The sequence below is a fragment of the Lithobates pipiens genome, unplaced genomic scaffold (genome assembly GCF_037356315.1).
Source record: "Lithobates pipiens isolate NorthernLeopardFrog02 unplaced genomic scaffold, aLitPip1_a1.2 Scaffold_28, whole genome shotgun sequence".
Lineage (NCBI taxonomy): Eukaryota > Metazoa > Chordata > Amphibia > Anura > Ranidae > Lithobates > Lithobates pipiens.
The window spans coordinates 211,832,913-211,847,345 of NW_027507789.1; positions in this window are offsets into that span (position 1 = coordinate 211,832,913).

Here is a 14,433-nt window from a genome sequence, read left to right on the forward strand (position 1 = left end):
AGATTGAGAGCACAGGGGGGCTGGTGGAGAGCTAATGGGGTAGATTGAGAGCACAGGGAAGGTGGTAGAGAGCACAGGGAGGGCAGTGGAGAGCATGGGGGGAGGTGGAGAACACAGGGGGGGAAGATGGAGAGCATGGGGGAGGTGGAGAGCACAGGGAGGGTTGGTGGAGAGCACAGGGAGGGCGGTGGAGAGCACAGGGAGGGCGGTGGAGAGCACAGGGAGGGTGGTGGAGAGCACAGGGAGGGTGGTGGAGAGCATGGGGGGAGGTGGAGAACACAGGGGGGCTGTCGGAGAGCATGGGGGAGGTGGAGAGCACAGGGAGGGCGGTGGAGAGCACAGGGGGGGCTGGTAGAGAGCACGGGGGGGCTGGTGGAGAGCACAGGGGGGATGGTGGAGAGCACAGGGGGCTGGTGGAGAGCACAGGGGGGCTGGTGGAGAGCACATGGGGGGAGATGGAGAGCACAGGGGGGCTGGTGGAGAGCACATGGGGGGAGATGGAGAGCATGGGGGGAGATGGAGAACAGGGGGGCTGGTGGAGAGCATGGGGGGCGGTGGAGAGCACAGGGGGGCTGGTGGAGAGCACGGAGGAGATGGAGAGCACAGGGAGGGCAGCAGAGAGCATGGGGGAGATGGAGAGCACAGGGAGGGTGGTAGAGAGCACAGGGGGGCTGATGGAGACCATGGGGGGAGGTGGAGAACGCGGGGGCTGGTGGAGAACATGGGGGGAGATGGAGAGCACAGGGAGGGCAGTGGAGAGCACAAGGGGGCTGGTGGAGAGCACAGGAGGGAGGAGGAGAACACAGTGGGGCTGGTGGAGAGCATGGGGGGAAATGGAGAGCACAGGGGGGCTGGCGGAGAGCATGAGCAGGCAAAGAGTATGGGTGGTGTGGAGAGCCGGGGGGGGGGGGGCAGCAGAAATAAGCAGGATAGGAGGAGCTGTGGGGGGCGGTTGCATATAGAACAATTATTCTCTCCATCTTCCTCCTGTCAGGTACTCACCAGGGGCCGAAGTGCTGAGAGCGGCTTGCCTTGCAACTGGGTGCACATACCCCTGAGGGTGGAACAGCGGGTACAGGGCACGAAGGGGCACGGGTTGCCAGCAGGTGACTGGTATGCAGGAAGTCTTCTGAGGTAAGAGATGGTCTTGGGATGTACTTGAAGAGAACGCCCGGCACGGGTTCTAACACCTGACTTGTGTGAAGGTCTGGAAGAGGGCTCGTGCAGGAACAGGCCAAGGGTCAAACACAAGTAATCAGTCCAGGAGCCAGCAAGGCTGAATGTAGAGGATAATCCAGAGGCAGGCTGAGGGTCAAACACAGGTATCAGTCCGAGAGCTAGCAAGGCTAAGTGCAGAAGACAGAGGATATTCCAAAGGCAGGCCGAGGGTCAAACACATGTATCAGTCCGGAAGCCAGCAAGGCTAAGAGCAGGAAGTCCGTTAAACAAGCCAGGGGTCAGGTCAGGAGAGAATCAGAGTAGTCTTCAGGCAATCCGGGTCACAACAGGAAGTGGTAAACAGGAACAGGAAGCAGAGGAACACAGGTGAGCTGAGGAGACAAACCAGCAAAGACACAGAGCAAATGGTTGCCTTTTATAGGCCTACCAGAGTGATCAGGTGATGTGCAAACCCGCCGTATCGCGCACCCATTGCGCCTCTGCGCTGGTCTACCCCGCAGGCGCACAGGGAAGCACCGACGTTGAAGTCTGTTGATCCTCTGACAGTGCCCCCCCAAGGGGCAGCCTCCGGATGCCCAATCTGGCTGGTAACTCAGGGTGTCTACGGTGGAAGTCCCGTATTAATCGAGGAGCATGAATATTACTGGAGGGTTCCCGAGAATTGTCTTCAGGGGGATACCCTTTCCACTTTACCAGGTATTGAGTCCGTCTCCCCCTCTTTCGACAATCCACTATGGCCTCCACCTTGAATTCGTGGAGGTGGTGCCACTTCTCTTCCGGGAATGGGGCTTGGGATCACTGGTTTCAATAGGGATGAATGAAACACCGGGTGGATCTTGTATGAACTAGGTAGCGATAATTCAAAGGCTACTGGGTTTACCACCCTCTTGATCTCGAAGGGACCGATGAACTTGGGGTCGAGTTTTCGTGATGGGTATGGTAATCTCAGGTTAATAGAGGATAACCAAACTTTTTCCCCGATCTTGAAACTCGGACAGTTCTTCCTCCCTCTATTATAATATTCCTCATAGTCCCTCTGAGCCTTTCTCATAGCTTCTTGGATTTGTAGGAAATTGTTTTGGATTGATTTTACCCATTCTTGTACTGCAGGAGTGGAGACTTCGGGGACGGAATCTGGCAGGAAGGAAGGGTGATAGTCATAATTGGCCCAAAAGGGTGTTTGGTTGGTGGTGGAGTGTACCGAGTTATTGTAGGCAAATTCCGCGCAGGGCAGGAGAGAGGACCAATTGTCTTGAGAGCAGGAGCAGAAGTAACAAAGGTATTGCTCTAGTGTCTGATTCGTTCTTTCTGTTTGCCCGTTGCTTTGCGGGTGGTATGCGGAGGATAGTGAGGTCTTGATTTCCAGTGCTTTGCAGAGGTCCTTCCAGAATTTGGAGGTGAATTGGATTCCCCTATCAGACACAATGCTGGAAGGGACGCCATGTAGCCTCATGACTTCCTTGATAAAGATGCTTGCTGTAGCCGAAGCAGAAGGAGTGCCACACATAGGTAGAAAATGTGCCATCTTCGAGAGACGATCTACTACTACTAGGATTGTAGTAAACTGGTCAAAAGGTGGTAAGTCAACAATAAAATCCATAGAGATCTCTCTCCAAGGGCGTTCGGGAACAGGTAAGGACCTCAAAAGTCCCCAGGCCTTGGTGTTTGCCCCCTTGTTACGTTGGCAAGTGATACAGGACTGGACATAGTTCTTGCAGTCCCTTCTCCAACCCGGCCACCAGAACAAACGACTGATTAAATCGGCAGTCTTCTGGATCCCAAAATGTCCTGCCATCTTGTGGTCATGAAAGGTCTGCAAAATCTGGGGTCTTACTGAAGGAGGAATGAATACCTTGCTGTGTGCCCATAGCAAACCGTGTTTCCTTTCCAGGGAGGATGCTGTAGTTTTGGAGAGTTGGTTAGTGGCTTGTTTGATGGCAGTTTCTAGATGGGGCTGGATGATTTGGAGGAAGTTGTGTGGAGACAGAATAGTTGCGGGTTCAGGTGGTTCTTTGGCTTCTGGAAACATTCGGGAGAGTGCGTCTGCTTTCCCATTCTTGGAACCAGGGGGCGGAAGGTGATATGGAAATTGAACCTGGAGAAAAAGAGGGCCCAGCATGCTTGTCAGGGTCGGAGGCGTTTAGCAGCTCTGAGGTACTCCAGGTTCCTGTGATCTGTAAAGATCATGATGGGTTGAGACGCACCCTCCAGCAGGTACCTCCACTCTTCCAGTGCAAACTTTATAGCGAGAAGTTCTCGATCTCCGACATTGTAATTCCTTTCCGGAGGACTGAGTTTCCGGGAAGCGAAGGCGACTGGATGAAAGAGAGCCTTCGCCCCACTTCTTTGGGAGAGGATAGCACCTAATGCAGATTCAGAGGCGTCCACCTCCAACACATAGGGAAGGCTTGGATCTGGATGTAGGAGGATAGGAGCTGATATAAAGAGTCTATTTAATTCATCGAAGGCTTCTTGTGCTTGTGGAGACCATTGGAATTTGACCTGCTGGCAGGTCAGTTGGGTGATGGGGGAAATAATTGTGGAGAACCCCTGGATGCACCTGTGATAAAAATTGGCGAAGCCAACAAATCGCTGGACAGACCTTTTGTTTGAAGGTGCCGGCCATTCCTGAATGACTTGGATCTTTTGTGGGTCCATTGAGATTGCTCCTGTGGTGATGATAAATCCAAGGAACTGGATGGTGTCTCTTTCAAATTCACACTTTTCTCCCTTCAGGTAGAGCCCATGTTCTCTGAGGACGAGGAGGACCTTCTTGACGTGGGTACGGTGCACTTCTAAGGAATTGGGAAAAATCTGAATATCGTCAAGATATACTATCACGAAGTTGTCTAGATACTCACAGAATATATCATTGACCAGATGCTGGAATGTGGCCGGGGCATTGCAGAGCCGAAGGGCATCACTAGATATTCAAAATGCCAGAATCTAGACCTGAAAGCCGTCTTCCACTCATCCCCATTGCGGATTCGGACTAAGTTATATGCTCCCCGAAGATCTAGTTTAGTAAATATCTTGGCAGTTCTTAGGAGTTGAAAAAGTTTAGGGATGAGAGGAAGCGGGTACCTGTTCTTAATGGTAATTTTATTAAGTTCCCTGTAGTCCACGCAAGGCCTGAGAGAACCGTCCTTCTTTTCAACAAAAAAGATGCCTGCACCAGCTGGAGAAGAGGATGGTCGGATGAATCCCTTTTCCAGGTTTTCATCTATGTAAGAGCGTAGGGCTTCTAGTTCAGTCTCTGATAATGGAAAGATCCGACCAAACAGAATTTCAGAACCGGGTAGCAAGTCTATCGGGCAATCATAGGGCCGATGGGGTGGCAGAGTATCAGCCTTCTTCTTGTCAAAGATGTCCAAAAAATGATGATAGGCTGAAGGGACATGTTGCAGGTTATCAGGAATAGTCTGTATGGTTAGGCAGGAGGTGGACTTGTGGGAGGTCGGCAGGTGACAGTGCTGTGAACAGTAGGCAGATGAAAAGAGTACTTCTTTCTTGTTCCAGTTGATCTGTGGGTCGTGGGCTTGTAACCAAGGAAAACCAAGAATGATTGGAAACATAGGAGAGTGGATAACGTCAAAGCGAAGAAATTCGCAGTGACCAGAGTCTGTGGATGTCAAGATTGGTTCTGTTTCCTGGGTCACAGGACCAGAGCAGGGTAGGGTGTACAGTACCCCTGAGGGTGCAACAGCAGGTACAGGGCACGAAGGGGCACAGGTTGCCAGCAGGTGACTGGTATGCAGGAAGTCTTCTGAGGGAAGAGATGCCTGTGCAGATGGCCTTGGAATGTACTTGAAGAGAACGCCCGGCAGGGGTTCTAACACCTGACTTGTGTGAAGGTCTGGAAGAGGGCTCGTGCAGCAACAGGCCGAGGGTCAAACACAAGTAATCAGTCCAGGAGCCAGCAAGGCTGAATGTAGAGGATAATCCAGAGGCAGGCTGAGGGTCAAACACAGGTATCAGTCCGAGAGCTAGCAAGGCTAAGTGCAGAAGACAGAGGATATTCCAGAGGCAAGCCGAGGGTAGGGTTGCCACTTGTCCAGGATTCACCCGGACAGTTCGGGTTTGGAATCATGTGTCCAGGTTTCAGACTGTCTGCAACCCGGACACATTATTTAGACTGGCCTTTGGCTTCCCAGCAGGGTGGCTGGCTGCAGTTGTCTAAGCTGAGAGTGTCTGTTACTCTCTTTCACACTCCCCAAAGCCAGAACTAACCCCCCCCCCCAAACACATACAGACGGGAGAGGAGAGAGGACTCGATCTGCACCTCTTCCCCCCACCCCTACCCCTCTTTGTCTGCCCACACGCCAATCCCTGGCACTGTGCCTCAGAAAAGGGAAATTTGGGCCAGAAATTTGAAGTCCAACAGCCTCAGATCCAACTGGATGAGAGGTGCTGACTGTCAAGAGGTGAGTGAGCTCACCATCCATCTCAAAATCCAAACATCTGTGACTGAAGTCTCCCCCCTTCACTCTCTTGCCTCTGAGTAAGTACACTAAGGCAAATCAGGGTTCTCAGAGCACCCCTTATATCAGAGTTCCACTTTACACCAGAGGCCACAGTCTTTCCCCTTACATCAGAGTCCTCTCCGTACATCATAGTTCTCAGTGTTCCCCCTTAGATCAGGGTTCCCAGAGCATCCCTTATGTCAGAGTCCCCAGAGATCTCCCTTACATCAGAGTCTGGAGAGTCCCCTCTTACAGTGAAAGGGAACTCTGTGAGTTCAAATGTAAAGGGGGAACTCTGTGGACTCTGATGTAAAGGGGAACTCTTGTTATTAACTTCATATGATTAGAAATGTTATTTAGTAGCAAAATCTATGTATAGTTTATACTATAAAAAAAAAAAATAGCTGTGCGCCGCTAAAGTGTTCGGGTTTGACTTGAAGAAAAGGTGGCAACCCTAGCCGAGGGTCAAACACAGGTATCGGTCCGGGAGCCAGCAAGGCTAAGAGCAGGAAGTCCATTAAACAAGCCAGGGGTCAGGTCAGGAGAGAATCAGAGTAGTCTTCAGGCAATCCGGTTCACAACAGGAAGTGGTAAACAGGAACAGTAAGCAGAGGAACACAGGTGAGCTGAGGAGACAAACCAGCAAAGACACAGAGCAAATGGTTGCCTTTTATAGGCCTACCAGAGTGATCAGGTGATGTGCAAACCCGCCGTATCGCGCACCCGTGTACGCCTCTGCGCTGGTCTACCCCGCAGGCACACAGGGAAGCACCGACGTTGAAGTCTGTTGATTCTCTGACACCTCCTGCAGTCTCCTGCTTCTCCTCTACCTCTCCCAGGCATTCCGATACTGCAGGAGGAAGATGGAGTGAATGATTGTTCTATATGCAGCCGCCCCTACCGCTCCTCCTATCCAGGTTACAGGGGAGGGGCACAGAACATGGCTGCACTCACGTTTTCTGTTGGCTTCAAGTTGTCAGGACTCAGCAGCAGGTGTCTGCTCTGGCTCCTCCCCCTTCATAGTCACGCCCCCTGGTACCGATGGCTGACCTATACGGGCTGCTGCGGAGGCCGAAGGCTTCTCATCTAGCTCCACCCCCTCTATGTTGCCCCCTGGTGCCGATGGGCTGAGTTTAACTGGCAGCCAGGCGGCTGCGGAGAGGCTGCATGAGCAGCGCGGGCTCAAAGAGCTTTGTGCCCTGCATGGACTTGCAGCCTGGCGGCCCCGGCGGCATTTGCCCGGTTTGCCCTTTGGCCAATCCAGGCCTGACTCTGACTTAGACCCCTTTTACACTGGGGCGTTTTTCAGGCGTTTTTCATAAGCCGCAACTGCAATCCCAATGTAAAAGCCCGAGTGCTTTCACACCGAGATCCCTTTCACACTGGGGCGTATTTCAGGCGCTTTAGCGTTAAAAAAAAGCGCCTGAAAGATGCTGCAACTGCAATCCCAATGTAAAAGCCTGAGTGCTTTCACACTGAGGCGCTGCGCTGGCAGAGCCTCAAAAAAAAGTCCTGCAAGCAGCTTCTTTGTAGCATTTTTGGAGCGGTGAATACAACGTTCCTAAAGCGCCCCTTCCCATTGAAATCAATGGGAAGCGCCTGTAAAACGCCTGAAAAACACTATTGGCAGCAGCATTTTGTGGGCGCTTTTAACCCTTTATTTGGCCAGTAGCAGGGGTTAAAAGCGCCCCAATAACGCTTGAAAAACACTGGTAAAGCGATGCTAGTTTAAGCGGCGCTTTACGAGCGTTTTTTGGGCGCTGACATTGTGAAAGGGCTCTTAAAGCACTTGGGCTTTCACATTGGGACTGCAGATGAGGCTTCTTTCAAGCGCTTTACAGGCGCTTTTTTAACGCTAAAGTGCTTGAAAAACGCTTGAAAAACGCCCCAGTGTGAAAGGGGTCTAACTGCTGCAAAAGTCCAGAATAGAAACCTGTGCCTGAAAAAAATCCTCAAAGGATTGTCTTACCTCTACATCTTCCTGGAGAGCCAAATTCAGTTTCCAGGTACCCCTTCCCCTAGTTTGAGTGTCCGAGGCATTCAGAGCCACAGACTCCCTCAAATCAGGAGACGAGAAAGCAGAGTTCACCTTTAAAAAAAAAAAAAAAAAACTAACTATCTATGCTACTCCATACCCTCTCTGGAATATGAATCCCATGCTGCCAGGGCAGTGCTTAATATGCACATCTACCAGGCCTGCTTATCTCACCATATCTCTAAGAAAAAATCTATTGTAACCCTGTCTATGGAGCCTCTCCTGTCTATGAAGCCTCTCCTGTCTTCAGGCCTAATTATGGTGTTAAAGTCACCTCCAAAGACAACCTGCTGGGACGTAAAAAGGAGGCATTTCCTGCCCCATTTTGACTGCGGTCCATAGATATTGATCAGGCGCAGGTTCTGCCCCCTTACAGAGACGTCCAAGACCATGCTTCTCCCCATTTCTACCTCAATTATCCGCCGGAAGATTACCATATGGGTTTTAAAAAAGACGGCAACTCCGCTACAGGGTTCAGCTACAGGAGATCAAAAGGAGGAACCACATATCCAATCTCCTTTTTGCTAGATGGACATCGGCCAAATTATTGAGCCAGGTCTCTTGCAAAAATAAAATCTCAGCATCAAACTCACTGAGAAAAAATAAGGCAATATCACAAGCTCTTGCAGATTTAATGCTGGCGACATTAATGATCGCCATCTTTATCAGAGTGCAAACTGCCATCAGGATGATTGGGGTAGTCGTTTCTTAACCACACTTTACCACACTCTCATCAGACTACAGTACTCCCCCCTCATCCATTGATTATAAAGAGAAAGATGTATCAGACATCTCATCACCTGATAAAACTGAAAAAGTGTTGCAAAGAGGAACCCCTCCTGGGTCTTACTCTGAGGAAAAAATGCCCCTCTACTTCCTACAGCATGCCCCCTTACATCCTTCAGAGTGCCCCACCACCAAGGTGGTATAGCAGTGGCTGACAGACTATCAGGAGGTGGTATTGCACTCCTCTCCTGTACATATTACCCACTTCCATACACTCCACACTCCTCTCCTGTACATATTACCCACCGCCATACAATCCGCAACCCTCTCCTGTAGATATTACCCACCTCCATAAACTCCGCTCTCCTCTCCTGTACATATTACCCACCTCCATACACTCTGCACTCCTCTCCTGTACATATTACCCACCTCCATACACTCCGCACTCCTCTCCTGTACATATTACCCACCTCCATACATTCCGCACTGCTCTCCTGTACATACTACTCACCACCATACACTCTGCATTCCCTATTTAACATTACCACATTCTGCACTATATAAGTCATCTCAGACTCTCTTTAACAATACCCCCTTTAAGCCAATATTTAGCGCAATTTAAAACACTGTCTACCACGACGCGCTTTGCGCACCATATTGTTGTTCTTCTTGATGCGAGTGTGGGGGGTGTGTCCCTGACTGGAAGTTTGGAAATGTGGTCACCCTACTCCCCCACCAGCATCAATCAGCTCTGCTGGAACACGGGGAGGCTCAGGTGAGGCAATCTCTTTGCAGATGACAGCCATACTGCAGACATCCCAACCTGCAAAAACTAATTTAATGGAGGTTTCAAACTCATTTCAGGGAGGTGACGCTTTGCGCAGAACCCCTAATAAAATGCAGCTTTACCAGTGCCAATGAAATGCAGCCTGATCAGTGCCAATTAAATGCAGCTATACCAGTGCCCAATCAAATACAGCCTGATCGCACAGCTGCTGGGGCTGGCCCTTGGGTCTGGCTGCTGGAGCTCGGCTGCTGGTCCTGGGGTCTGGCTGCTGGGGCCAAGGGTCTGGCTGCTGGAGCTGGGCTGCTGGTCCTGGGTAGGGATGAGCTAAGGCATGTTCGCATGGTCCACGTGCAGAGCCCGCCAGGAAGTTGGCGCAGCGATGCACTAATCACAGGCAGTGAGACATTGCCCCGATGTGCGGCAGCAGAGATGGGGCAATGTCTCACTGCCTGTGATTAGTGCAGAGCTGCGCCAACTTTCTGGCGGGCTCAGCACGTGGACCATGCTAACACGCCTGAGCTCATCCCTAGTCCTGGAGTCTGGCTGCTGGGGCCAAGGGTCTGGCTGCTGGAGCTGGGCTGCTGGTCCTGGAGTCTAGCTGCTGGGGCCAGGGGTCTGGCTGCTGGGACCAAGGGTCTGGTTGATGGAGCTGGGCTGCTGGTCCTTGAATCTGGCTGCTGGGGCCAGGGGTCTGCCTGCTGGGGCCAAGGGTCTGGCTGCTGGAGCTGGGCTGCTGGTCCTAGAGTCTGGCTGCTGGTCCTGGTCCCAGAAGGAAGGGGATGGGCGGAGGTGGGCTGAGGCGGGGGGGGGGGGAACAGCCCAAACTGCTGTCCCCAGCCTGCTGCATGGGTACTTTTTTTGGGGTCGGTCCAGGCCAATTCAGCAGGGAAGGAAGGGGTTGGATGATGACAGAGAGAAGACTGTGACCTGCAGGCTGTAGCAATTAAAAGAACAAAAAACTTTCCCCTGTCTAGTGGACTCTTTCACCACTTTCAGGTGCTGCTGTGCGGTGATCTCCTGTGTGACAAGTACATGACAGTCCCAGTCTGGCCCACAGATTGATATAGAAGGGACTGTCATGTGCTTGTCGTACAGGAGATCGTTGCGCAGCGGCACCCGAAAGGGGATTCCGTTTGACAGGGGAATGTTTTTTTTCTTTTAATTGCTACAGCCTGCAGATCACAGTCTTCTCTCTGCCTCCGCCCACCCCCCTCCTTCCCTGCTGTATCGGCCGGACCAACCGCTGGACTCCATCCGCTGGATGAAGGTCAGGGGGCCATGTTCACCCTCAATCCCCTGGCTGGTTGCCGCTGGTGATTCCAAGGCCTTGCATGGGGGAGAGGTGCGGAGGCAGATGGACCCGGGTCATCCATTACCTGAGGCTGCTGATACATGGAACTTGCTGATGACTGGCTGGTAAATCTCCTCTCATTATCAAACTTTTTCTTTAAACATTCCACTTCTATCTTTAAGCTTTTCCAATAATAAGGCTTATAGGGGCATCAGTCCAGGCACCTGGCGGATCCAATTTTTATTGTCGGGATGACACTGTGCCTGGACTAATTACAGTGACGTCAGCAGAGAGCGGACTTCAGAGTGCTCTCTTCTGAAAACAGGTAACAGGAGTGCAAAACGGATATCCTTCCTGTGACCCAGAGGAGAAGTACAACCAAACGAACTTAGGCTCGACTTCTCCTTTAATTTAATAAATTCAATGGGTACACTCACATGTGTCTCTGCTGACATGAGCTTGCAGGCAAAATCAGAAAGCCGAGTCGGTACTGGCTGAAGCTCCGAGCTACAAGTTGGAACCCAGCAGGTGTGATCACCTTATGTCCTAGCCTCGTCCTATGCGTTTTGTCATTTGACGTCCTCCAGGGGCCCTCCATAGTGTATGCTTGTCTCAGTTAACAGCACTAAAGACTATAGACGATATAATATATATATATATATATATATATATATATATATATATAGGATATCTATAGCACTATAGGTGAGACGAAAGCAATACACATGTGCCATCATTTCTTTTGTTTTTTTTGTTTTTTAAATAAACCAGAATGTTGTACTTTGTATTAACTTACCTATGGTATGGGCATCTGAACGCTACTTATGTTACCCTATTCTCTTAACAACAATAAAAACATATTTGACTCTAAAAATAAACCAGCATGTTGGAGCGGGCACTTTCAGTTGCGGCACAAAAATCTTGTGTCACAGCTGGTACACTGATGCAAAAACTGAACAACCCGACAAATGACAAGAATTTTCATTAGATTTTTGACTTGTCTATGGCTTCCCAATGCCGCGTACACACGATCAAACAATCCCCCCATGTGTGGGCTCCAGCGGACTTTTTTTCCCCAAAAGTCCGGTGGACTAAGAAAGTAGTTTTGCACCAAAATCCGGCGGACAATACGGCCGTGTGTGTGTGCTAGTCCGCCGTACTTTTGAAATGAACGGACTTTTCCCGCACGGAGAAAAGTCTGTTCATTTTGAGCACGGCTCCAGGTAGCTGGGACCAGCGAATGAAGCGTTGCTGGCCCCGTCACCTGGTATGGACTTAAAGGGGAAGCCCTACGCTGAAAAAACGGCGTGGGGGTCCCCCCCTAGGTCCATATCAGACCCTTATCTGAGCACGCAACCCGGCCAGTCAGGAAAGGGAGTGAGGATGAGCCGTACCAGGCCACGTGCCCTCAACATGGGGGGGTGCACCTTGTCCGCATGTTGATGAGGACAAGGGCCTCTTCCCGACAACCCTGGCCGTTGGTTGTCGGGGTCTACGGGCGGGGGGGCTTATCGGAATCTGGGAGCCCCCTTTAATAAGGACTGTGACATCATAATGGGCGGGGACATCACCCGGCGATGTCCCTATATAAGTCGCCGCACGGCGCGTGCCTGTCATTGTGGCCAGAGACAGCGACGAGTCAACAGCTCAAGAAGAGAAGACGAGAAGAACAGAAGAACAGAAGGTGGTGATGAAGACAGCGGCGATAGAAGGCCCGGGCCACCGCTTCTAAAAGAGCTAGAAGAAGGCACAGAGGTCCGGCAAGAAGAACCGAAGAGGGGGACAAGACCCCCGAAGAGGGGGACAAGACCCCCGAAGTCAGAAGAAGAGGGCGGCGACGAATAAGAAAGCCGGGCTCCTCCGCTAGTAAAAGAGCTAGCAGAAGATAGCGGAGGAGTCCGGCGAGAAGACCCCCGAAGACGGAAGAAGACCCCCGGAGCTGTGCAATAATCTATTTTTAACCCTTGTGTGTTGTGTTTTTTCTACATTTTTTTCACAGGTGAATGGTTAGGGGTACACTGTACCCCATACTCATTCACATAGGGTGGGGGTCCGGTATCCGGGGGCCCCCTTATTAAAGGGGGCTCCCGGATTCCGATAAGCCCCCCGCCCGCAGACCCCGACAACCAACGCCCAGGGTTTTAGGGAAGAGGCCCTTGTCCTCATCAACATGGGGATAAGGTGCTTTGGGGTGGGGGGGGCGCAGGGCCCCCCTTCCCCAAAGCACCCCCCATGTTGAGGGCACGCGGCCTGGTACGGCTCAGGAGGGGGGCCACTCACTCGTCCCCACCCCCTTTCCTGACCGGCCGGGTTGCGTGCTTGGATAAGGTTCTGATATGGACCTGGGGGGGACCCCCACGCTGTTTTTTCGGTGTAGGGCTTCCCCTTTAAGTCCATACCAGGTGACGGGGCCAGCGACGCTTCATTCGCTGGTCCCGGCTACATGGAGCCACGCTCAAAATGAACAGACTTTCCTCCATGTGTGGGGGCAAGTCCATTCATTTCAAAAGTACGGCGGATAGTCTGCTGGAAAAGTCCCGTGTGTGGGCAGGTCCGCTCGTTCAGACAGGCCGGCGGACTTTACGGTGGTTTGTCCGCCAGGCTAAGTCCGCCGGATAGTCTGATCCTTGTACGCGGCATAAGTGTCATTTCTGTCTACTGCTTCGTTCCTTTACTATCAGCATGAATCACAAGTTTTCCTGACACCAACAGAAAAATGGTGACAAGGGGAGAGAGCTCCAGCACAAAGCCTGTGATTGACAGCCTCAGCTCTGTTCCTGTGTGCTGTGTGAAGGGGGTGTGTGTCCCTTCCCTCCAATCAGCTTCCAGAGCTCTCCTCACTGAGCTCTACAGCAGCCTTTCTCAACCTTTTCAACACAGAGGAACCCTTGAAATAGTTCTATGGTCTGGAGGAACCCCTGCTAAAAATTAGAACACAACTCGTGATACATTAGTGTGATGGTCAGTAAGAGGAATGTTCCTAAAACTTGTGGTCATTGGGAAGAATTACCTGCTTACAGATAGCTAAAAAGATCAATGGTGTGAGTGGGAACTTATCTGAGAGGCAGAAATTTCCCAATGCTGAAGGAACCCCTAGAGACCTCTGGAGGAACCCTGGTTGAGAATCACTGCTCTAGAGTGAGACTTAAGCTCACCACCCCCTCAGACTTGCTTTATAAAATCAGCAATTTGAATGGCTGTAGAGAAGACTGCAGATAAACAGGTACAACTTATGTGTATCTCTGTGTATCACCTGAGGCCGGTCACTTCACTGGGTGTAGGTAAGGGTTTACAACCACTTTAACATAGAAACATCTTATGCAGAGAATGAAGGCGGTGTGTGTCAGTGCTGCAGGTAAGAATAACAAACCTGGTGTGGAATTTATAGTATTTTTCCTCATAGCTCTACAAAGTAGTCAGTTGTACCTGTTATTGTATAATTTATCCCTAGCAATTTGCTTGCCTGTCCTTCAAGACAGATTTCAATCCGAACCCCCTCCCCCCCTTCTTTCTTTCTATTTAGATAAGGATCAGTTTTGTTTAACCACTTCAGCTCCCTTCATGACCGGGCCATTTTTTGTACTACGGCTCTGCATTACTTTAACTGACAATTGTGCGCGCACGTGACGCTGTACACAAATAAATTGTACGCCCTTTTTTTCACACAAATAGAGCTTTCTTTTGGTGGTATTTGGTCACCTTTGCGTTTTTTATTTTTTGCTCTATAAACAAAAAAAAAAAAATTAAAAAAAATATATATATATATTTTTTTACTTTCTGATATAAAAAGCATCCAATAATTATTTTTTTTAAAAATCAAATTTCTGCAAAAATTTAGGCCAATATGTATTCTGCCACATGTTTTTTGATAAAAAACAAAACAAAAAAAAACAATACGTGTATACTGACATTACATATACATTTGCACAAACGTTATAGCGGCCACAAACTG